This window comes from Acromyrmex echinatior, chromosome 7 (genome assembly GCF_024713525.1).
Source record: "Acromyrmex echinatior isolate Ae372 chromosome 7, ASM2471352v2, whole genome shotgun sequence".
NCBI classification, from domain to species: Eukaryota; Metazoa; Arthropoda; class Insecta; order Hymenoptera; family Formicidae; genus Acromyrmex; species Acromyrmex echinatior.
The window spans coordinates 4,995,165-5,022,017 of record NC_141858.1 but is presented as its reverse complement, the minus strand read 5'-3'; the positions used below and the strand labels follow the sequence as shown (position 1 = coordinate 5,022,017).

General features: G+C 33.1%; 1 protein-coding gene across 3 annotated transcripts in view; it reads left to right on the top strand.

The window, feature by feature from the left end:
* LOC105154647 (uncharacterized) overlaps positions 1-26,853 on the top strand; it is a 577,042-nt gene that overhangs the window by 535,921 nt on the left and 14,268 nt on the right. The window lies entirely within an intron of this gene.

Sequence of the window (26,853 nt, the reverse complement as noted above, 5' to 3'; positions counted from 1 at the left end):
GGTGAAATCATTTCAGATAGACGGATTGTTGCCAACGATGGACAACAATATATTCCGAAACGATGGCCAGTCTTCAAACGCGCCCGAAAACGATCGGATTTTTAAATGCGGCAGCGCTGACTTGGTAGAACAATCGGTTACCGATTCATTCGGAGGAGCTGTACTTGATTTCTCAGCCTTGAGTTTTGTCCGGTAATCGTTCAGCAGGCTGCGCTGCTGCACGTACGTGATTTCGGCGGAATCGGCAAATTGAGACGTGTTGTACTTACTCTGATCGAAGGCTTCCTTAATGTGCTCGAATGAGCTCATGTTGTTTTTCAAATTTCGTCCACAGCTGGTCGAGAAGCGCTGAGCGGGTTTCGACAGCATGGAGGGTGATGTTGGCCATCCCTATTTTCTTCCAATTGGTCACTGGACCTGGCCATGCGACCGTGGATGTCACTCTGAGCAGTCAGCAAGGCGGTTATTTCGTCACTCATGATTTCACTTACGAATTCTTCTCTCTCTGATACTCTGGATAATACGCGCACTGAACGCGATAATATTCCCGAACGAACGATAAATTCGGCGAAGGCGGATCCGGCTCGAAGGACCAACAATGTTCGAGAGCGAGTCAGAGCGAGAGCGCTGGCGAGAAAAATTTAAGTGATACTGCGTTTAGTTGTATTTCGCTTCAATCCAATGATATTCTTTGCGAATCAAACGCGGCGGTTTTCTGGAGGCGGAGCGTCTCCTTGGCAGTGCACTAATAGCGAAGCGTTGACTCAAAAACGACGGAAAACTAAAAGAGAGATTGCTTCTCGGTTTTGCCTTTTATGCTCTTTTGAGAACAAAGGCTTCCCTTTGCATTCGCCTATGAGATTTTTGCAAATTGAAAAATTTGACCCTCTGTTTCGGGTGGCGATTGGCAATTTCGAGCATAACGTCCAAGCGGCACGCTATTGCCATGCGCGCCCGTTAAATCTGGATTCTTGATTGGAATGAACGCATATTACGCGTTTTGCGTCACGCGATCGCGCGTGCGCTGCGACCGATCCGAGTTGGTTCGCCGTTATAGCGGTTGAAATCTGCGAACGTGCGACGTGCGGCTTAGCTTATTGTTTTTCGACTTTATCGACGAGGTGATAGCCGAGTTTATGTTTTGGAAACCTCTAAGGACGCTTGGGATCCTTCTAGAAGCTTTCGATCCGCATGTCGCACGAACGCCAAATATACAAAATATGTACATGTATCTCGAACAATATTATTGCGATGTTCTTTAATTCTTGTCTGCAATTGTCTCTTCGTTTGTCCAACATACGATGCATTGCAGTTATTACAATTTACTTTATATGACATTATTATTTTTATCATGTTGATTTTTATCCTTATGAACTTTAATAAATTTATTAAACTTGTTTAAGCACTTATAGCCAATCATGTTTTTGGATTTATTAATAGACTTAGTAATTTTATTAGAAATAGATCTTATATATGGGAAAACCATTATCTCTCTCAAAACTCCATCAGTGTCAATGTTATTTGAGATGGTGTTATTAACCATCGTGAATTTTTTACAAACCAGACTTTTGTTAATATAATAAAAAATCATTTCTAGAGGATAATTTCTGTTATCCTTCAAATTCTCTATTATATAAATTCTATGTTCTTATTATAGAATGTAAAATTTGACAACAAGATCGCTCTATCAATTAAGCTATATATGGTCCCTATTTTATGACATGCGGGATGATTCGAATAGAACGATAAATATCTACCGAAGAACTTTTCTTATAATACCAATCTAAAATAATGGTATTGTCTTTATTGTTGACCGATAAAACCAAAAAATTCAGACAATGGTTTTCCTCATATTCAATAGTGAATTTAAGTCTATCATGCTGATCATTGAATGAATTTAAATTTTGAATGGCCTTATCTTTAGGTGCAATCATAAAGACATCAATATATCTAAAATATGCAGAAACTCGAAATTGATAAAGAATTGAACACTCTCTCTTCTAAATCCTCCATGATAATGTCAGAAATGATAGGGAAAAGGGGGAACCTATAGATGTGCCACAAGTTTGTTTCTAAAACATCCCATTAAAAGTAAAATATGTCGATGTTAAGACAAATCTGACCGCATTAATGAATTCACTCTTTGAAATATTTGTGCATCTTTAATGGAATCCCACCTTCCCACCAACCCATCCAGCGCAACATCCAATGGTATATTAGTGAACAGAGAAGTAACATCTAATGAAATTATTATCTCTGTTTTGTCAATTGTCATTCCAGTTAATTTACGAAATTCAAAGCTATTTTTTATTCTATTTTTTGCAGGAAGGATACTCTCAGAAATAGCATTTCTTGCAAATAATCAGCTAACGAATATAGAGCTGTGTTGATTGAAGAAACAATAATTCTAAAGGAAACGCCTTCCTTGTGTATTTTTGGTAAAGCATATGCCTTCGGCAAGATGGAATCACTTGACCGAAGGCTCCACAATTCTTTATCTGAAATAAATCCCTTCTGATGCCATTTTTTTAACATATTATTCGGATTTTTTTCAATCACCACATTGCCGGATTTTTTTTTATCATCAAATATGTATCAGAATCTTTAAGTAGTTTTCAAAAACCTGTTATTGTAAAAGATCATATCCATGCCTACGTTACATTGCCCTTGTCTGCTCGTGTGAAAAGTATGTCTTTGTTATTATTGTAGCATTGTGTTGTTAACTTTATCATCTTATTAATTTTCTTATCTTGATTATTCAAGTGTGGATTGTTATGGAGAAACTGATGAAATTCAGGAATGGCGATATTCCTAATTTTCGATATCAATCCTAAGTTATTACGATTAGAGCAGCTTTCAATATCTTTGATGAATTCCCTGATTGATTTCTTTTTATTGTTAGAATCTAGAAGATTAAAATTGCTACTCTGTTATAATAAATTTGTTACATATGCAGAAATGCTTGTCTCACTTAAATTGACGAACCATTTTTTGTTAGTCCGTTCTAATGGATTAAAAGAAATGCCTCTAAATTTGTCAGATTCGATATTGATGGTGACTAAAGATTCATTAAAATCAATCAAAGCAATATTTTGGCTAAATTTTAATATTTTCGTTTCTTCTTTATTGTTCCCACATAATACAGAAAAAACGTATTGGTTATCTTTAGAATTATCAAACTCTTTTTTCGCCATTAACCAATAAAACTTCTTTTTATATTTTAAAAATAGTCTTCTTTCACATTTGTAAAAAGAATTGTGATAATGTGATAGGATGTGTTGCCACAGATGGTCAGGTAAAGAATTAATAACAGTCCAAGTAATCGAGGCTAAGCCTTCTGCAAAAAGCTAATCGTTTTGTAGAGATCAGAAAATTTCAAGTATTAAGTAGTTTCTTTTTTAAAATGAAAAGTGATCTTTTATATTTAATATTCGTTCTATGATGATGTAAAACTAATGAATTTAATTTTCAAACAAGGAACAGTCAGTCTTTATTGTACTTAACCGGATCTTTGATAGAGAGTTTATATTACAGTATTTTATATAAATTACCGTAAGTTGTTATTTGATTCTGTACCTCTTTTTCACACTTGGGAGTATAAATTAGTTCGGTCCGTTTTCCAAAAGATGGCTCCGGCTGTTGTGAATGATGGCTGTCATAGCGACAGCTGATTTTGGCGTTTTCAGAGAGGTTAGACATCTGCTAATAATATTTAGTTTATATCGCTTTGAGTTTCATACAAAAACCTTGATTTTTACTGTGTTTGAAATGTTGAATTTTGTGTTAACCAAGCAGCATTTGCGGGAGGTTCTAATTTTCTACTTTAATTGGAAGAAAAGTGCAGCTGAAGCCCATCGAATGCTTGTCGAAGTTTATGGTGCTCCAACTAAATTATGTAGGGAATGGTTTCGATGTTTCAAGGATGGAGATTTCAGCGTTGAAGACAAGCCTCGCTCTGGACAGCCAAAAAAATTCGAAGACAAAGAATTAGAGGCATTACTTGAAGAAGATCAGAATCAAACGCAAGAGGAGCTTGCAGAATTATTGGGAGTAACTCAACAAGCCGTTTCTGCACGATTGAGAGCCATGGGAATAATTCAAAAACAAGGAAATTGGATGCCTATGAACTGAAACTGAGAGACGTTGAAAAGCGATTTTTCACTTGCGAACAGCTGATTCAAAGACAATAAAGAAAAGATTTTTTGCATCGGATTGTGACTGGAGATGAGAAGTAGATATTCTATGACAACCCCAAGAAGAAAAAATACGCTAAACCCGGTCAATCGTTGCCATCGACCTCAACATCAACACCAAAGCCGAACATTCATGGTTCGAAGATCATGCTCTGTATCTGGTGGGATCAAAATTGTTTACTATGAACTGCTGAAACATGGCGATTCCATTACGGGCGATCGGTATCGACTACAATTGATTCGTTTGAGCCATGCATTGCGAGAAAAACGGCCGGAATACGAGCAAAGACAGAGAAAGTTATTTTTCTTCATGACAACGCTCGGTCTCATGTCGCAAAAGTCGTAAAAAAATATTTGGAAACGCTCAAATGGGATGTTTTACCGCACCCGCCGTATTTTCCGGACATTGCTCCTTCTGATTACTGGTTGTTCTGAAGGATGCAGCACGATTGGCAAGTCACCGGTTCAATTTTTTCGCAGAAATCGAAAATTGGCTCCAAAATTGGATCGCCTCCAAAGACGAGTCATTTTTTCGAGATGGAATTCGAAAATTACCTGAGAGATGGGAAAAAGTAGTAGTCAGTAATGGACAATACTTTAATTAATCTGTTTATTCATTTTGTTTTGAAATAAATGCATTTTTGAACACAAAAAAACAGACCGGACTAATTTGTATTCCCAAATCTCTTAAATCTATTTGTTCTATAGAATATTATAAAATACTTGTAATTAAAGAATTCTCAAATCGTTTGATACAAGTCCGTGACAAACTGAATTTTCAATCTCAACTGAGGAATTTGGCAAATCTATTTTATCAATGAACATAATTGATCTACTGTTGACTGAAGTCCAAATGTTTCTAGCTTTTTGTCAACTGGCAGAATACTTGACGTTCGAATTTTTTTTATATTTTTTTATATTTTTTTATATTTTTTTTGTACTTTGACACTTTATGATTGAGGGTTTTTAAATTTTGTATCCATTATTCTTTATTCGTTAATGTAAGATTATATTTCTGCGTTGTAGAAGGCTGAAGAAGGCTTTGTAAGTTGAAACGTCTATTAATTATATTAATTTAAAGTTAATTTAATTATATCTCGAAATAAGCAATGATATTGTGTTAATTTTTTAACACAATTTAACAAAATATACGAGCATTTTTTATTTCAAGAATTTTTAAAGAATTTTAAGATTGTATTAAATATTGTTTAGATTTTTAAAACAAATTGCAAACTTTTGAAATACTTTTTACATTTTTATGAGTTATTTAAGCAATTATAAATTATTAAAAAATTTTTTTATTTTTACAGCAGTAATAAACTTTTTTAAATAATTATAATTGTTTACATAATTTTGATATTTGTTAAACCTTTTAAATATTAGTTAAACAATATTTACGTTAAACAATAAGAATTATTTATAAAACATTTAACAACGGTTTTTAAAATTATTTAAAAACAATAAGTTATTTATAAAACGTTAAACGTTTTATACTGTTTTAAAGAATTTCGAAACTTTTAAAACAAAAGTATAACAATTGATATATTTCAAATAATTTTTAACTAATTAGTTAAAATAAATGCAAAGAGTAATGAGAAATGCTTTGACACAATCTAAGTGTCTGAAGTGCCTCGCGCCAGTCTTTACAGTACCGATCCTAGCCATGCGAATTTCACCCATTCGTCAATTTCAATATCTCATCATTCAAATTCTACTCATCGGGTCGCTTTTTGGTAGAGAGCTTTTTATTTTAGAATTTCATGGAATACATTGGTAAATAGCGGTAAGCGAGTTCTGAGACATCCTGTATATAGAAATCTGAATGAAATTAAAAATCTATCATGGATTTCTAAATTTTTATATATACATTACGTTCTTTTCGTATCTCTTTTCCTTCATTTTTCTTTCTTTTTTTCTCTTTTTGTCCTTTTCCCTTCCTTTTCCTTTTTTTTTTCTCTCTTTTCTGTAATGTTACATTTCACAGAAATCAGAGCATTTTTGTCCGCCATGTTGGATCAGTTTCTAAAAACACTTTAGTATTACATTTCCTTTTTTCTTTTCTTCTTGTCTTCTCATTTTTCATCTCTCTCGTATTTTCATTTTACTCTCATTCCTCACCTCTCTCTTTCTCTCTCTCTTTCTCTTCTTTGATCTCTCTCGTCTCAACTTTGTCTTTTGTCTTCTATCTCTGTCTTGTTATAGAAAAATATTGAAAATTGCAATTAAAGATAAGATTTTGTCAAAAATGTACTATATTTAATTCGATTTTCAACACATTGCCATCAGAGCAGTTCATCTTTCTTACCATTTTTTGTTCTTTCTCACTCACACTCACTCATAAGAATAAAAGTTTTATGTAATAAAAATGTTAAGCGAAATTTATCTTAGCAACTCGATCTTGACGATCATTAACCTCTCGTTATACATAATCGCACATAATGTCAATACTTCACGAGATCTCCGCATTGACATATGGAATAGATCGATGGCAGTGGTGAAAGACGAGTAGAGTGAGAAGCAGATAAATGGATGAACGTCTTTCTCTGTTTATTAAAACCTGATTGGTTGGTAAGTACTGGATCAATAGCAACCAATCAACAGTTATCTGCTTTTCACTTTATCCGTCTTTCTACCCCCACCACTGCCATCGGTGGTCAATCCTATATGTCGATGGATCTCCGTGATGATAGCCGTTCACGAACTCATCTCGATCATCTTGAACAAGACTTCGAGATTACCAATCACGTGCGCGGAAAAGGGTCAACAATATCGAGCGATACATTTTGATTTAAAACGCACATTTCTCGCATCTTTATGACTTTTTTCATATAGAATAGATGTACAATGTCTTTTTTCTCGTACTTGTTATATTATATGTCCATTATCTGTACAATAAGAACTAAAACAATTCTTTTTTAATATATACTCACCCGTAAAAAAGGGGCCACTAAATTTTAGCCAAATTTTTAATATTTTCAAGTAGTGATATCTTAGTGAAAAATCATCATAGCGAAATAAAAATTAAGTTAAATCTTGAACATTCCCCTTGAAAACTATGTAGATTAAATTTGAATTACACAAAGTGTTTTAGAAAATGATGGACATTGAAAATGAACATTCAAAGAAAAAAAAATTCTTATTCACACAAACTGTTGCTCAGGGGAATGCTGCCAGGCACGAAAGTGTATGAGCCTTTAAGACCATTTCCAGACAAATAATATTTCCATATTTGGAACATTTTTCTACGATTTTTTTTACAGAATTAAAGAGTTTTAAGAAAATGTTATAAAACGAATAACTTTTTTTGTAAACTCATTATAACTCAGAAACAAATTATTGTAGGAAAAGTTTACCAAAAAAAAAAAACTTGAAATAAAGACTCTTAATGTACAAAATACAACAACGAGATATAAAAGACTAATAAGAGTAAAAAAAAACTTAAAAAAATCTCTTGTTCATTTAACATAAGTATAATTAATGATTGATATAATAAACAAGAAATGTAGAAAATAAAAAAGTTAAAACGCTACAAAATACAATTACATATTTCGACTTTATTTTTAGGCCCTCTTCAGATGTACAAAAAAAATTTTTCCGGCGCAGTAAAAAACATTATACAAAAATTAAGAAAGCGACTGTCCCGTTACATAATTAGATGAGTGTTAAAACAGAGAAATGGAAAATTGCTCATCAAGCGATTAATTGATCGATTACGAAAATTTCTCGTTGTTCTAGAGAGATCATAAAGAAATATAAAACATTATAGGTTATCAAGAACTAAAAAAAAAATTTTTTTTAACAACAAGTATACGTAATACGTCTCTCTGGTTAAAACTCACCTCAGAATCCAATAATTGAGAAAATCCATATTAATATTTATAAAAAATCGTCAAATTTTGATGTCAAAAGAGGTCAAAAGATGTCAAAAAATTATTATCACAAATTTGTCGACTTATGCTCTGCGGTTTCAGTGTCTAAGATGGATTCTTTTCTCAGCGCATTCAATTCATTTCATCCTCGTCTACAATTCATCATGGAAGTCGGGGATAATTTGTTAAATTTTTTTAATGTTTCTATCATCATTAAAAACAATCATTTGATTTTCGACTGATATCACAAAACCACTTTTTCAGACAGATTTTTAAATTTTTTTTCCAATCATCCGACGTCCCAAAAGAAAGACATAATTTTTAGTTTAGTAGACAGAGTTCTTTTGTTGTCAAATCTTGTTTTTCATGCAAAAAATATTACTCTTATTATAAACATTTTATAAATAACTGTAACAAGATTCCTTCTAATAATTACTTAATTGATAAACTATAAATTAATGTAGGGCAATTAGGAATCCGCTATAATCGATGCGCTTAAATTACTAGACGAACCTTAGTATATTTAAATGTATTTAATTGAATACATGTACGTATTTGGCTGAATTCTAACCTTCTTCAGCTTGACATCGTTAACAATAGAAAACCAACTGTACAAGTGGAAATCTTCGGCTATCTCCCAGTTATTATCCATGACCAGTTAATACGTTGGATGATCGCGTGAAGATCGAAACCTTAAAATCATATACATATATGAAGATACTGAATAAATCGAATATATATAAATTATATGTAAAATGAAAGATACCTCAGAAAGCATGCATGCAGAAATAAATACACAATTTAAAAAATTCGAACAGATTGTGTTACTGATATATCACTATAATAACGAATACCATAGAAATGTCGATCAATATCATTATGCTAATCATACGATCTTAGCGAGTCTCAAGTTAAACTAATACATAAATACATCATAATTTCTAAAATCAAACATTGTTGTCGCTATTGTACATAATAATGTATCAGTTAAAAAACAATTATAACAAGGACTCAGTAATTCCGTGTCTGTGTTTAAATTAATCCCGTTCTTTTGTCGTTTAATTATCATTTATTTATTCATTTCAGAAATCAGTCGCTTATTATAATTTCTCTCATTGTCTAGGATTTCCACCTTATTCCAATTGAAATTATGATTATGACACCTCCTATGTTCAGACAGTACAGAGTTTGTTGGTTTTGATCTATTAATGTCATTTTTATGTTCAGGTATTCTTGTCTTTAATTGTCTACTGGTCTGTCCCACATAAGACGCGTCACACTTATTACATGATATTCTGCATACATTCTTTTTCATATTTGCAGGAATTGGATCCTTTAGTATTTTAATCATTGTGCACAACTTGTTAAGACTAAAATATGAGAGCTTTACAATAGAATTATTCTATTTAATAATTATTTATATTTTTAAATTTTTCCGAAATTGATTAAGGAATTGTGAACCATGTAATTTTATCCCTAACATTTTCAGAATGTTTTTTATTCTTATGATTGCCTATGTTTCTTTTAATTAATATCTTGATTCTTAGCCGTATAGTATCAAAAATAAACTTTAATGGATAATCATTGTCTAAAAGAATCCTAATAATGTGATCGAAATTTCTCTTATGAAACTCTGGGTGTTAAATTAATAAAACTCTGTCAACCATTCCAAAAATTGTGCCTTTCTTATGCAAGAGGGGGTGTTGAGAGTGGTAACTGAAATATCTATCAGAAAAAGTTTATAATATAAATCAAATTTTATAAAGTTGTTTTCAACTATAATAATAGTATCTAAAAAATTAATGCTGTTATTACCAATTTCACAAGTGAATTGAATTTTATTATGATAAGAATTAAATTTACTTAAAACTTCTTGATTTTATCAGAAGATATGACCATAATTATATCATCTACATATCTATAATAAAAGGAAACATCAAAATTAAAATTACTCAACACAAAATCTTTCAAATCCTGCATAACAACATCAGCTATAATTGGTGATAAGAGGGATCCTATAAGTGTTCCAAACTGCTGACGTTTCACATTGTCACGGTAGCTTTTTTTATCGATCATTTCGTACATGGGACATTGTTATTACTCGTATAAATGTCGACGCAAGCTTGAATCCGTGACGCGCAGCGGAAGAGATAATTTTCAACTTTATCACTGCCATATTGGCGGCCTTGTAGTCTCGTTAAAAGTGCTTTTAATCTTATGTAATAAATTGAGCCAAAATTGAACATATTAGAAAAAAATAAGTATAATAAATAAAATTAGTATATAATCTAACATTTTTACATTATTTATTTTTAAATAAAATATCTTTAACTGAATTTATTTTAACTGTAACCTACATTAAAACGACATTAAAATGACGTTGTTTAATATATAATACACACAGATTTACAGTGTTTGGAAAATAATGATAAATTTTTCGTATAAGAGTAGAATGGATTAAACTGAGAAGAAAAGTTCTCTACCATTTTGCGATTTTCGCAATAAGTAACAAAATATTAATTGTTAAAAATTGCTGAAAATTGGTCTTCAATAATTTTTTACTCAAATACTATCAACTTTATAGAAAAACTGCAACGAAAATTGTTTATTTTCTTCTCATAAAGCTCTAAGAATTTTTTTAGAATTTTTAATCAACTTTTTAGTACTGTATTTTCTCATTTTTACCAACATGAGAAAGTGCGGTATTGAAAAATTCTGAAAAATTCTAAAAAAATTCTTAGAGCTCTATTGAGAAAATTGCAAAATGATAGAGGAATTTTCTTCTCAGTTTAGTCCATTCTGCCTCTATGATAGATTTATCATTATTTTTCAAACACCCTGTGTGCGTGCGCGCGCGCACGCGTGTGTGTATGTGTTGATGATAAGTTTATATATTATTTTGAAAGGAAGAAAGATAGAGTGTAAATTATTTAATACTTACCGTTAAGGTCGGGTCACTAGTATTCGAGCAATTTCTGTTCGTGCAAGTTTCTTTGAGTCTTTCGATAATTATAAACTATACTACATTTTATTATTTTCCGAAAAGAAATTTCATTATTCATTCTAGAAAGTTGAAAGTATGTTGGTGAATTTTTACAGATTTTTTTGAATCATTCTAAATAGGTGAAGAAAATGGACGGATTCTAAAGACCCATCTTTGGACGGATGAGGCAAATTGTACTTTGTATTATAAAGGTAAAGAAAATTAGAAAATTTATGAAAATAAATTAAATATTTTCAAAAGATATCCATATTATTATTACATTTCGAGTTGTAGTTCATTATACAGTTATACAAATGCATATAAATGTATGATGATTTTATTATCTTTATTCAGATTTATAACACACAAATAGCTACATATATCTGCATTTTAATTTCTGTGCTATTGTTATGATTCAATATAACTGATTTCAGAATTAATTAATTTGTTTATATCCTTTTTTTTCATAAAATATCTATAATTGAATATTTTTTTAAATTTTTAATTTTGTATGCAATATTAGAATTATAATTGTTGTCTTACTAATTGATTACTGTCAATGCACATTATTATATTATATAATATATATATAAATTTATAGATTTACACTGAGAAAAGTATTTAGTATTTGTGACTATAATTTGATATTTATCATAATTATGGTTATTCTGTTATGATGTTAGTAATAATGGTTATATTTATAATTCTATACAAAAAATATATAGTTATATCGAATAGGACTATAAATTATAATTATTATTGCTAAATATCATAATTTAATTGCAATTATAATTTATAGTTATTTTTGGTGCCAAGTAATATAGGATAACCTCATATAGCATATAGCTTTGCAATTTTTTTCTTTAGCTTATATATTTATTATAAATATTTATTTGACAAAACTATTAATTTGGTTTAACTATCTTTTCTTTAATTTAGTAAATATTTATTTACTAAGTTTAGATTTACTTATTAGTATTATTTAAATAAATATGTATTATATAAAATTTAATAAATTTGATAAATATTTAGTTTAGATGACACCTCTCCGATTTTAATATCTTTTAGATATATTGTAAGGGAGAGTGCCCTGAGTGATTTAGACACAAGAATTAAGTGAGGATGACATTGGTTTAAGAGATATAGTAAATTAAAGTTCTATAATATATAGAGGATAACATTGGTTTAAGAATATACTTTCATCCTCCCCCCCTGTTTCGGGACGCACAACTTTCCGAGATTTACCATATTTCTTTGGAAAGTCATGCGTCCCGAAGCAGGGGGGGAGGGAGGTGGGGTGGAAGTCGCTTCGCGTGGAAAGTCGTATGCTATGACTTCATTATGAAACTTTAATTTATTATATCTTTTAAACTAATGCCGTCCCTTATTTAATTTGTGTTGGGGAATCACTCTCCCCTATAACATATCTAAAGGACATTGAAATCGTGTCATCTAAACTGGATATTTTATATTTACCATAAATTTTTTTCAGTATAAATACTCAATATGATCTAAGTATATACTTTCCTCTCTTCGTAAAAAAAAAAATTAGAAACATGAAAAATAAAGTGATGCACAATATTATTTTTATAAGATTATAAATTTATTAATTATTTACATATTGATATATTTGTTAATATGCAAGAATACAGAAAGAATTATATTTTTCAAACTATTGATTTATCTCCTTATCTACTTATTTCCAGAATATAGCAGATAAATTAGAAGCCATGATCTGGAATAACAAAAAATATTACAATTAATATGCGTATTTCAGTATGCCTAGGTTAATTATATAATTAATTCTACCTTACAAAATTTTCTCTCTTTTGGTATAATAAAGTGACGCCGTGACGTGATATATTAAGCAGAGTGTTGTAAAATATAATGTAGATTAGTAAAATAAATGAAATACGGAAATTAATAATGGCTATGTTTACACCGTGAATTTAGGTCTCAGCCTATAAGGGAGACCGGAGCTAAGCATTTAAATTTTGAGTGGCAAAAATATATTTTATGAGATTCCAATTTATATTGTGGATGGTATCTTGTGTATTTTCTTTAACAACGAAGTTTGGTTAGTTTAAGTGCCGCGTTTTATGTTTAGATAGTCAAACGTGTTTTCTCAAAAGTAATTTTTGAAATTTCGTTTTTCGAATCACATCATTTTTTGTGTATATGGATAAAATGAAGTTGCAAACACTAAAACTTTCTATTGCCATCTTGTAGTCTTATAATCACTCTATAAAACGCTAATAATTATTTAACTAAAATTGTTTACTTTGTTATTGAAAACTGCAATTGAAAAAAAGGTGCCTCCGGTCTCTCCTACCCCAAATTCAACCTAAATTATTTAGGTCCCTTGCTGTAGACACTTGACACATGATCAGACCTAGTTGTAGATGAGACTTCGGTTTTTGATGATCTGACCTGAAATACGCCGCCTATAACCTAAAATAGGTCGATCTATCATCATTTGTTAATCTCAAATTGACATATAATTTCGTTGGTAATGGAGATACACATATCTCATAAATAAAAAAGTTTAAAAAATGTTTAAAGGATCATGTTCGAAAAATTCAAAGAGTTCGTGTTCAGGCCTCTTAAGGTATAAATGTAAATTGGTGCCTACAGACACATTATAGATCAGGCCGCATAGATCTCTCGGTGTAAATGTAGCCTATGTCTTGTTATAGAAAACAATTTTTTATTTATCTACGAAATATTACATCATGACTATCACGTTCTGTATTTTGTTTTACTGACAATAACAGAATAAATCAAGTAATAAACTGCAATCGAATACTTCCAACAGACAGCCTGCACAATTTACCAGGGCCAATTCATGCTCACAATGTTCATGAGCATCATTTGTCTTTGTTTAACATTTGAGAAACAACAAGGATGCAATAATTCTTAACTCTCAGTACCCACATCTTAAAAAAGTCCCTATCTACCCACATCCAGGTATTTTAACTCAGCATTTCCTTTTACTTGTATTTCAGATTGCAGTGCATTGATTTTAACTAATTTTGTTTTACTCTGTAGTTTGAAGACTAAAAAAAAAAAGAATTTTAGTTAGAAAGTCTAAAATGTCGTAGTACAAAAGATATTTTGCGCTAATAAGTGAAAAGGGATTGGAAAAAAAAGGATCGTCTGAACTATAAAAATCAGGAGGGTTACGCTAACCCTTTGTGGGTACTGAGGATTACGTAACATTGTGAACGTGAATCGCAGTTTAATACTATCTCTTGAATCTGTATAATTACACATAAATAATGAGTAGGACATATGGAGTACTAGATCATATACAGAATGACCTCATTTTTGGTAGAGCTATAAATATAATTTAATTGTTAATTATAATTTAATAAATAAATTATTATTATTAACATTATAAAGTAATAATCATAATTATGTATGGTTACAAATAATACCAAAAATTTTTTCTTAATGTACACACCAAAAAATATATATTATATGCAAATAATAATTACTTCGTTTCAAATATTTTAAAAGTTCATATATCCTCAAATGTATCATGAATTTATCACAAGAATCAAATTTATTCAAAATATACTCGAAATCTTTATAAATTTAATACTTTAATCAAGATTTTATCGTATTAAACAAATTAGATTTGCTTATTATATAAAATCGCTTCTTTGATCAATTTTATAATATTCTTCAAAAGAAAATAAATTCTTGTTTTGAATATATAATATAATAATAAGTTTTTGTAGAATTGTAATAATATATATTTTACAATTATTATCAAGAAAATATTTTTTGTTAAAGATAACCGTTAAAGGATGAAAGTAAATTGAATAATTATTTTTTTGGCAATAGAATAATATTTTTTGTGTATTACGTTATAATTTTCATTTTCCCTTATACATATAATTAACAATAATTATTTATTTGCTTTATTTTATATTACAGCTAAATGATTTTTTAAATATTTTCTATTATTTTTACTTTAAAATAAAGATAGAATGTACTCACCATCAATAACATTACATTATTAATATTATTAAGTACATTATCTATCTATAACTAGTTATCTGTAACTGTCTATGACTAATAGTAATTTTATATCAATATTATTTTCTTCTCTGCTTATGTATAACATATGTTATATTACATTATATTACATTATATTTTTGAGTAAGAAATTATTTATAATATTAATGTTGCAATGTTATAATATTAATGTTGTAATGTTATAATATTAATGTTGTAATGTTGCTATTAGCTTATTTGTGTTTACCGGAGCCTTATCTTGAATGATTATCGACTCCACTTGCAATTTTATATTATCTGCCAATAAACGAGGTATTCTTAGTTATTCTCTGTTGAGAACATTGCTCGATTGCGTTTCAATTGATAAAGTAAAAGCTGTTACCGACGGAGTAGAACTCTTCTTTAGCGTCACAGGGTCGAACATTTACGATGAAATTAATTCATTTACATAAACACAAAAGACATAATTTTGATATTTTATTTTAAGTTTTATATTGTTTATTATATTTAAATTATAAATAAAAACAGAAAATTTTATTTAAAATAATTATTAATTTTATTCAATACTGTAAAGATTTTGTTCATAAAAAGCAATATTTTTTTATTTTTTACAATATATATTTGAAGTATTATTTAAAATATAATAATTAGTTTTAAGAAAACCTTTTTCTTCAAATTGCAGAAAAAGAACTAAAATTTTCTTTTCGGAAAGAAGCAAATATGGCAGATCTTACATAAATTTTCTCAATGAATTTTTCTATCCTTAGGAAAGGAATCAAGAAAATCAATGGAAAAATTGGGGAAAAAACAGTTTTTTCTGAAATTTTAAAACTATATATAACGAAAAGCGTAAATGATACCGATGCGCAGAACATTGAACATAATTGCGTGAGATCTGCTATGAAAGTAGGAATGGGCGCTTTACGGGCGTATAATTTGCTATTGAAATCCAGTGAATGGAGGTACAGCAGAAGCGTCTTGAGCATACGCAAGGTGTTGGGCGGGGACTGAATTTATGATAATTGCATAAATCAGAGCTTTCCTCCACAATAATCATAATCTATTGGGATAGTTGCGCAAAGTTAGCTATTTAGCTGTCGGAAAGAATCAGGAGAAGGAGATCGAGGGGTTGCTTTCCTCGATCCTGAATAAGATAAACTCCTTGCTGAGATTGAAGCTAAGAGAGAAATCATTCTTGCCTAAAATCATTGTACATGCATTGCTTGGAGAAAAATAATTTTATAATATTTTATCAGTGTGTTAATGTATTCTTATACAGATAGAACTATAAAACATAATTATGAAAACATTTAGGATTATTTTTCTACGTAAAAATTTAAGATGTATAATCATAAAAATTTACTTAAAACTTCTCGATTTTATCAGAAGGTATGGTCATAATTATATCATCTACATATCTATAATAAAAGGAAACATCAAAATTAAAATTACTCAACACAAAATCTTTCAAATCCTGCATAACAACATCAGCTATAATTGGTGATAAGAGGGATCCTATAAGTGTTCCAAATTTTTGTTTAAAAATTTGATTATTAAACTTAAAATATGTCGAATTAAGTACAAAATCGACTGCCTCAAGAAACTCTTTTTTTGGTATATTACAGTGTCTTGAAATAATCCCATCTATTTTTGATACTTGTTAAGGCTAATTTAATAGTTATATTAGTGAATAGTGAAACTACGTCCAGTAAAATTGATATATAATCATTAAGATGTGTGTTTGCCATTAAGTTTATTAACTAGGTCATAATTGTTTTCCACGTGACTATTAACTTTCGGAATGCTTTTAATTATTAGGTGTACAACTTTGCTTCCGCCGTTTTCCTATAGATGGCTTTAGTGATAAATGGTGGTCGAAATAAATAGATCATAGACGTCATACAATAAACTTGGGCATCTGTCAACATAACCCCATAGAAACATTAGTCGATTTGTGCCTGCATCATAACTGCATCATTATTCTCGATTGAAAATGTCAGTTTACGAGCCAAATTCTCGTCATTTGCGGGAGGTTTTAATTTTCTGCTTCAATATGAAGAAATTTGCGGCTGAGGCTTATCGAATGCTCTCAAATACTTATGGTGAGGCGGTTATTAGTGAAAGAATGTGTCGTGAGTGGTTTCAACGCTTCAAGAACTAATTTTGACGTCGAAGACCAACATAACGGTGGAAGAGAGAAGATTTTCGAAGATGCAGAATTGGAGGCATTACTTCAAGACTCGTGTCAAAATCAAGAAGAATTTGCACGATCATTGGGAGTGACTCAACCGGCCATTTCAAAACGCCTCAAAGCCATGGGAATGATTCAGAAGCAAGGAAATTGAGTGCCGTACGAGTTGAAGCCGAGAGAGATGTTGAACGGCGTTTGTTTGCTTGTGAACAGCTGCTTGAAAGAAGGAAGGGCTTTCTGCATCGCATTGTGACTGGGGACGAAAAATGGGTTCATTACGATAATCCCAAGCGCAGAAAATCATGGGGAATTCCCGGCCACCACAAGCTTCCACGTCGACGGCCAAACCGAATATTCACAGCTCCAAGGTCATGCTCTGTATTTGGTGGGACCAGCTCGGCGTAGTGTATTATGAGCTGTTAAAACCGACTGAAACAATCACAGGCGATCGGTATCAAACGCAATTGATGCATTTGAGCCGAGCATTGAAAGACAAACGGTCGCAATACAACGAGAGACACGATAAAGTGATTTTGCATGATAATGCTCGACCCCATGTTGCGAAAGTGGTCAAGACATACTTGGAAACGTTGAAATGGGAAGTCCTACCCCACTCGCCGTATTCTCCAGACGTTGCTCCCTCTGACTATCACTTGTTTCGATCAATGGCACACGACCAGCACTTTCGGTCTTATGAAGAAATAAAAAATTGAATCGATTCGTGGATCGCCTCAAAAGATGACTAGTTTTTCCGCGGGATTCGTACGTTGCCCGAAAGATGGGAGAAAGTAGTGACCAGTGATGGACAATATTTTGAATCATAAATGTATAACCAGTTTTTACAATAAAGCCTCGAATTTCGGAAAAAAACGGCGGAAGCAAAGTTGTACACCTAATATTATTTTATGTAAATGTGTGGCAAATTTATGTAACAGGTTATTTATTGATGAGACTATAATTCTAAGAGGACAATCGATCTTGTGGACCTTAGGAGTACCATATGCTCTCGGTATTGAACTATCGATATAACTATCTATATATTCTTAATTGTACTCCGTACAATTAAGAAATCTATACATAGCAGTGGATATGAACTCAGCATCTTTCCATCTTATTATTATATTTTTTAATCCATTCGTGATCATTCTAACGGGAGATTATTTGATAATCGATATGTATTAGTATCATAAAATAATTCTTTCATTTTATCCATGTATTGATATCTAAAGCTACTATAATATTACCCTTATCAGCCTTCATAACATTATATTTTTATTGCTTTTTAAAAATTGTGAGACTATTTGTTTGATTTTCTTAAAGAAATCAACTAGAGATTTCCGTTTATTCAGCAACGACAAATTATTGTGAATAACGGAATAATTTTGTTCCTATAACAATTACGAAAGCCCCGGTAATTTTTGGAGATTGTATTCAATATTTTTTATTAACTCCGAGATAAGATAATGTCTATTGATTACAGGCATGGAGAAATTATTACCAAGTTGTAATAAACATTGGATGTTATTTGGAATGGATATGAATATGGTTTCCTCAGTGAGATCTGAAACTGATAAGCTGTTTAGTGCTGTGTTAAGAAATGACCCGTCACACAAAAAAGATCATTTGAATCCGCACTCAGTGGCGTAAGCGGTTGCGAATTTAAAACTGCCTCGATCTCGCACAACACAATTTGTATTTTCTCGAATCTAAAATTTACAGTACTATATGGCACATGTGAAATTTCGTTGGCTTTACCGTCGCCTCTCATAGACTGCCGAAATGCGGAACATGAGGCGAAATAAAATTCCAAATTATCTCGTTAGTACGCATAAAATTGCTTATCGCTATTTGTGATTGCTCATCATTGATTAATTGATATAATTCTTTAATATATTTGTTCGCGCCGACAAATGTGGTGCCATTATCCGAGTACATAGGTATGTGCAGGCTTGCCTCTTCATAAAATAAATCGCCTAAAAACACCAAGAAATACATCCGAGGTAAGATCACTCACAATTTCCAAGTGTATGGCCTTGATCGCAAAACATATAAAAATTGAAATCTAAGCGTCATGCATCCTCGCGTTGTGCCTCTTGCATTCATTCAACACTGTGGCCTTGCATAATTCATGCCCATGTATGTGTGAAGGGTCTCGAAACAGTTACGCTCTTAGGCTCAAATCAGCTATCAAAGCACGCGATGCAGTTGGCTTACATTTGAAACATGTTACATAACAATATATTAGGGGTTTGCATTAAAAGCCACTGTTCACGTTTAGATGGCAGTAACTGCGTATGCTATGGTCAGAGACATCTGCTACTTATATCATTTTTAAATGTGAACATTTCCTACTAAAATTCAGTCATCCTTGTTTAACTTTTACATATGTGCTTTTCTATAACTAAATTAAAATGGAACGTGATAAGTTGTTTTTCCGATGTGTACTTTTACACTATTTTGATTTGAAAAAAAGTGCAGCTGAAACTCATCGATTGCGGAAATTTATGGTGAATCTGCTCCATCGGAAACAGTATGTAGAGACTGGTTTCGACGATTCAAAAGTGGTGATTGTGACGTTCACGACAAACAACGAACAGGTCAACCGAAAAAATTCGAAGATGAACAACTGCAAGCTCTATTGGAAGAAAATCCAGCTCAAACACTCAAAGAATTGTCTCAACAACTGAAAGTCGATAAATCAACTATTTTTCGACGTTTACAAGCTATGGGAAAGATTCAGAAAGAAGGAAAATGGCAGCCACATGAATTGACCGAAAATGCCATTGCCAACCGTTTAAACATCTCAATTTCTTTGCTTGCAAAGCATAACAAGAAGAGTTTCTTGTGGCGTATCGTGACCGGCGTTGAAAAATGGATCTTTTTCAACAACCCAAAACGCAAAGAATCATGGGTTGATCCTGGCCAACCATCAATATCGACTCCAAAGCGAAATATCCACGATCACAAAGCAATGCTCTGTATTTGATGGGATATGGAAGGTGTCGTGTATTATGAGCTGCTTAAACCGAACGAAACAATCACCACCGAGCGTTATCAACAACAATTGGAACGTTTGAATGATAATTTGATGCAAAAACGACCATCAATTGCATCAAATCATCGAAAAGTGATTTTACTCCATGATAACGCTCGGCCGCATGTTGCTATAGCCGTGAAACAAACACTGATAGATCTCGAATGGGAGGTTCTCCCGCACCCAGCGTATTCTCCGGACTTAGCACCAAGCGATTATCATCTGTTCCGATCGATGCAACATGCTCTAGAAGATACACACTTCCATAATTATAGCGAAGTCGAAAATTGGGTTGCTGAATGGATTGACTCAAAAGACAGACTATTCTTTCGTCGTGGAATTCAACTTCTGCCTGAAAAGTGGCAAAAAGTCATAGCTTCCGAGGGAAAATACTTTGATTGAGGTATTCATATATTTTGTTATTGAAATAAGTGCTCAAATATAAAGAAAAAACAGTGGCTTTTAATACAAACCCCTAATACACAGTGCGACAAATATGTTCCCGGACAGGGCCTGAAAATCATAATTGAAACAACAATATGCATATTTTTTGGTTTTATTATTTAAAATATTCTTCTCTAACTTCAATACACTTGTTACAGCGATTCAATAGTGATTCAAATGCATGTTCTAGCTCAGTTTGAGGAATTGCCTCTAGTGCCTGTGTAGAAGCTGATTGGATGGTCGGAATGTCATCAAAAAAGCGTCCTTTCAATTTCAATTTCAATTTTGGGAATAATGAGAAGTCGCAGGGGTCAAATCAGGTAAATAGGGTGGATGATTTAACACAGAGACACGATTTCGAGCCAAACATTGACGGACAATCAATGAAGTGTGACTCGGTGCATTATCATGCAAAGACCAATTTTTTGGATCACGATATTCGGGGCGAATACGATGAATTCTGCCCATCAATCGCTTTAAAACTTCAAAATAATATGCACCCAGTAATTGTTTGGTCAGTTGGAACAAACTCTTTGTGGATAATACCTTTGCTATCAAAGAATGTGATGAGCATTGTCTTGATTTTTGATGGAACTTTTCGTACTTTTTTTGCTTGTGGTGAATTTTTTGACTTCCATTCCGCACTTTGACGCTTAGTTTCTGGATCATATTGAAAGCACCATGTTTCATCACCCGTAACAATTGATTTTAGGAAGTTTGGATTATTTTCTGCGGCTTATTTGCTGCAACGATGTCTCTGGAATAATTGATTCTCGCTGATTTTTGATCGCTTCTTAATATGTGTGGAACAAACTTCGCACAAACCTTCGTTTTACCCAAATCTTCATGTAATATGGTTCGAATCGTTTCTCTACTGATATTTAAAGCCTCCTCCATCATTTTTAATGATGCATTGCGATCGTTTGCAACAAAATCACGTACTTTTTCGATCATGTCGGGTATTCGAACCAAAATTGGCCGTCCTGATTTTTTGTCATCTTCAAGGGTCTCTCTGCCTTCCAAAAAACGCTTATGCCACTCAAAAACAGCTGTACGACCTAGACATTGACTACCGTAAACTTGTTGCATCGATCGGAATGTTTCTGATACACTTTTATCAAGTTTTGCGTTAAATTTAATCACTGCTCTTTATTCCATATTAAAATTTCTACTTCGACCAAAATCTTGTTTAACATGAACTGTCATATCTTCGTTATATGTCAATCAAAATGAATGAAATTTTGACAGATGATAGCAAAATGTTCAACCTTTAAAATGCATGTTTGAACGTACAGATGTCGCCACTAGTTGCTGAGATGTGGTTCGTGTCCGGGAATATATTTGTCGCACTGTGTATAATCTTACACACTGTCGAACGTGCCGACAAAGGTCAAAAACGTCGCATCGTAGCCTTCAGCCCCGAATGCAAACCTCTGATATGCTCCCTACGCACAATGAGTGTAGTAAGACGGTGATTACTCAGCAATAGCACCGGGTGCTGCGCATCATACGGCAGTTCTGAGTTGCCTATTTATATTTGGCCCCCTACTTTGATAATACCTTCCTTGTCTAAGAACGGCGTTAACGATAAGACACAGCTCGATATGTCCCGACAACGCCTCGAGCCTCCCTCAACAGTTTTAAATTCCTCCAGCGAATACTTCGTGTTGGACGCTTCTGAATTCGCAAAACGGTTGTCATCTCATGATGGGAAACAAACAATTCCCGCGACTTGACTCGGCGCGGCCGTACGAATCTTCTGTAGTAAGTAACGTAATGCCTTGTCCAAACTTGTTTAATAAGATCGATACAATTAACTGCTCCACCGACGCCGACTTTCCTTTGTTCCGGCAATTCAACCGCCAACTCGATACCCCCTCTTTGCAGGCCAATGTTCCTCAGTGAGTTAAAGAAAGTCAGGCCCATTCCATCATATGGACAAGCCAAGCAATGCCGATAAATCGATGCGTGACAACATATCCGCCGGATTATCCGCCAACGATATGTGACGCCAATTCGAGCTTTCTGTCAATCGCTGTATTTCACAGACTCGGTTAGCCAAGAAAGCGTTCCATTTGCGCGATGGCAACAAAATCCATTGTAAGGTGATGGAATCCGTCCACAAAAAAAGCTCTGAGTCGATCAGGTTGATCGATCGAATTTTGTCAATCAATTTAGTCAATAACAAGACACTCAATTCCAATCAACAAAGAAATAGCTCTGATCGGAGCAATCCGTGATTTGAAAATTAAGAGATTCACCGATATAATATTCACGCGATATTGATCGGAATCGTGAAATCTCATGTAGACGCACGCGCCGTACGCGCGCTTACTCGCATCGCAGAAACTATGCAACTGGACGCCACACACGTCGCACCCGAAGCTCACGAAACGCTGCACGCGCAATTCATTAAGGTGTCGATAATTGCATCTTTAAGATTAACCATCGAGTATAAATAGATACTCTGTGACAACGACTCATCCCAACCGAGTTGAGAGTGCCACGTATCTTTCAAAATGCTTCGCTATCACGGTCAATGGCTCCAACAACCTCAACGGATCGAAAATACTCGCGATCTCTGATATGGTCCGTCTTGTTATACAACTGGCTGATGATTCAAGCATATGCAAACCGGAAACTGTCGCCGAAAAGATCCCAAATGATGTTCAGAACCCTAGATCCAGACTCCTTATTCAAGATTATTTCTGCATTTATTCATGCATCACGTTCATGCATTCGTTCACTATCCGGCAGCAGTTCCCAGCAATTTGATCAATTCACAAGCACTTGCTCAATTCAAAACTCTCGCGTCGCAATAACTCTACAACTTCATCGTGAACGCAGTTCGTCTCAACCAGTGTATCGACTCCCGTGAGTAAATCATCCACGTAAAAATCGCGCAACACGCATTTCGATCCCAAAGGATAAGGAGGCATACCTCTGCGCCAAATGCTGAAAACATCTAATCGCAAGAAAGAGCGCCGAGCTCGTCGTGTACGTAATCGTAAGTAACTCGTATGTATCAATCGGAGTGTCCGAATTAGAGCGCCACAAAATTCTCTGCAAATGCGTCTGCGACTCATGCACCCTGACGATATATTTTTATTGTATCAGCCGTGAATACGTAAGCGAATATATGAAAACACATTAAAATTGAGAATCCAAATCCTGTTGAATTGTCGGATCCGTTATCAACGCATCATTTAAAGAGACGTCGGTGCGGGTTTTGCCCGACGTATCGAAAACTACCCGTAATTTGGCGTTGTGATCGGTTCCCTTAAATATCCCATCGTGATAAATAAACAGCCTCGCCGTCGAGAACACACGTCGGCACAAAGCTCATGTTTCAATATTATATACTCACTGTATAAATAGAGAATATAAATGGTTCAAATGCGAGTTGCGGCCAAGACATCTTTCAAGACTGCAAAAATGTTTCATCGCCATCGCACATGAATCAGCCGAGTTGGCGAAATACATCCTCCTTAATTGATAATTTCACAATGTATCTACCATACTCGTCTATCGATACGTTATCTGAGAAATGGTTTTCGCATGCCTACTCGTATAGCTATTCGAGGTGGTTAATTCCTTCATTTACCAGAAGCGATTGACCCCCTCGTGCAATTGCGAGTAACTGACAAATGCGTGGAGAGCGCGCAACTCTTTTATCAGATGCGAAGAACTCGAGTTCCGAAGGTGGTAAGAGAGCAAGTCAATAAGTTTTTAGAAAAACATAGTAAAACAAATTTTTTTTGATGGATTCATTTTTATTTCTCAACATAGTCTCCTTTCAGCTCGATACACTTGATCCAACGATTCCACGACTTTTTCAAGTCGTCTGAATAATATGATTTGTCCAACCCTTCAAAATAAGCCTCTCAGCGATAAGCTGCTCTCTAGTGGTAAATCTCTTTCCTCCGAATCATTTCTTCAGATTTGGAAACAGGAAATAGTCGCAGGGAGCTAAATCTGGCGAATATGCTGGATGAGGAAGCAATTCGTAGCGGAATTCGTTGAATTTGGCCATCGGTGCCGGGCACGTGTGAACCGTGCATTATCTTGATGGAAGAGCACTTTCTTCTTTGCTAAATGGGTACGTTTTTTCTTTAAAATGTTATTGAAACGGTCCAATAAGGCTGCGTCGTAATCGCCATTGATCGTTTGCTTCAACGGAAGATAATCGATATGAATTATACCGCGTGCATCCCAAAAAACTGTCATCATCTTTCCGGCCGACTTCACGGTCTTCGCTTTCTTTGGAGCTGGTTCACTCGATGAAGTCCATTGTTTTGACTGTTCCTTCGTTTTGAGTGAAGTAATGAATCCATGTTTCATCCACAGTAATGAATCGACGCAGAAATTCATCTGGATTATGTTAAAACATCTCCAAACATTGTTTTGAAATCGTCACGGTCGCGCTTATGGTCCACAGTGAGCAAACGCGGTATCCATCTTGCCGATAGCTTTTTCATATCCAATTGTTCGTGCAAAATTGAAATCACTGTGACATGTGATATGCCTGTGGCCTCAACAAGCTCGCACACTTTCATTCCTCAATCAGTCAAAACAATATCATGGACTTTATCGATGATTTCTGACGTAGCAGCCTCAATTAAACATCCCGAACGAGGAGCATCACATGTGAATGTATGACCACGTTTAAATTTATTCATCCAATTATCTATAGTCGCAAACGCTGGTGCAGATGTGCTATGAACATTATCCAATTCGGCTTTGATTTCTTTCAGCATTAAATCTTTCATATGTAGATGTTTAATCACTGCAGGAAATTCGTTTTTTTTTTCATTTTGCAAAAAATACAAAGGTTGTTCGCTTTAATCGTCTACAGAAATGAAACCACGCGATGAATTCCGCTCAAAATTTGACAGTAATCAGTTGAAAGATGCTACCTGTTAAAAAGTAATGTGACATAACACTGCGAGTGCCCTCTGACAGATTTTCTAAGAACTCATTGATTTGCCCTCGTATATTACGTCAGGAAGGATGAGAAGATTTCGATAAATTATCAGTATTTTTCCGATCCATTATTTTTCCGAGATTTTATGAAAATTTATAATTTGCATGAAATAATAAAAATAATTTTACGTTTTCAAATTGTTTTAATGCACACATGTTAAATGTTAGAATTAATAATCGTGAATTTGATGATTAGTAGTTGGTAATACTTGATAAGGTGATAAAATTCGTGGGAATATTACATACTGCGCTCAGTTCTCTCCTTTATAGTAAATTCTGCAATATTGTGCTATTCAAGTCCCTATATTCTGCAGATTTTTCTTATGTTGACATCGTTTCTTACATTGCACTTTACAGCACTCAGTGCGCATTAAAGAGGGAGCTTTCCAACAAGCGACATTGTGTGACACAGGATCATTTCATCTTTGTTTAACATTGACGAACAACAAGGTTGCAACGACGGAAAGCTCCCTAAGCTGCTGTGTCCAATCGTGCCGTGAGTCGTGGCTAATCTTTGGAAAGCACCCATGTCTGACACTGTGTCGCCTAAAAATCTTGATGGAAAGCTTCCAAAGCCTATAATCAGAGACAACTTGTTATTCGATACGTGAATTGAATACGTGATCCGAATAGTACTAGAAGGTATTCAAAATGCCAAGACCAAAAATCATTGTATGGAAATTTTTTAAAAGAGTAGAAGATGACAATAAACACATTTCTTACAAATGTAATTATTGTGGAGAACTTTACATAACTAATGCCAATCGCCAAAGAAAACATTTCGAAAAAAAATGCTTAAAGTGTCTACAAATAGTAAAAGAATTGTTAAAGAAAGAAAGAATTAACAAAGACAACAAACGAATCGGAATTTATCCAAAGCTGATAACGATTCAAATGATAATTTTTATTACTTTTTGTCTTTCTCAGATTAGATTAAACATATGCACGGTATTATCAAATTTTCATATAATTTAAAGAAAATTTATAATTTATTATACATAAATTTGATATAATTTCTATTGAAATTTGATATTACTTATACATAATAAAAAGTATATGACATGCATTCGTATAACTATCATAATAATTTTCTAGAAAATGATAAATTTAAATATATTTCTGTCATACAAAAT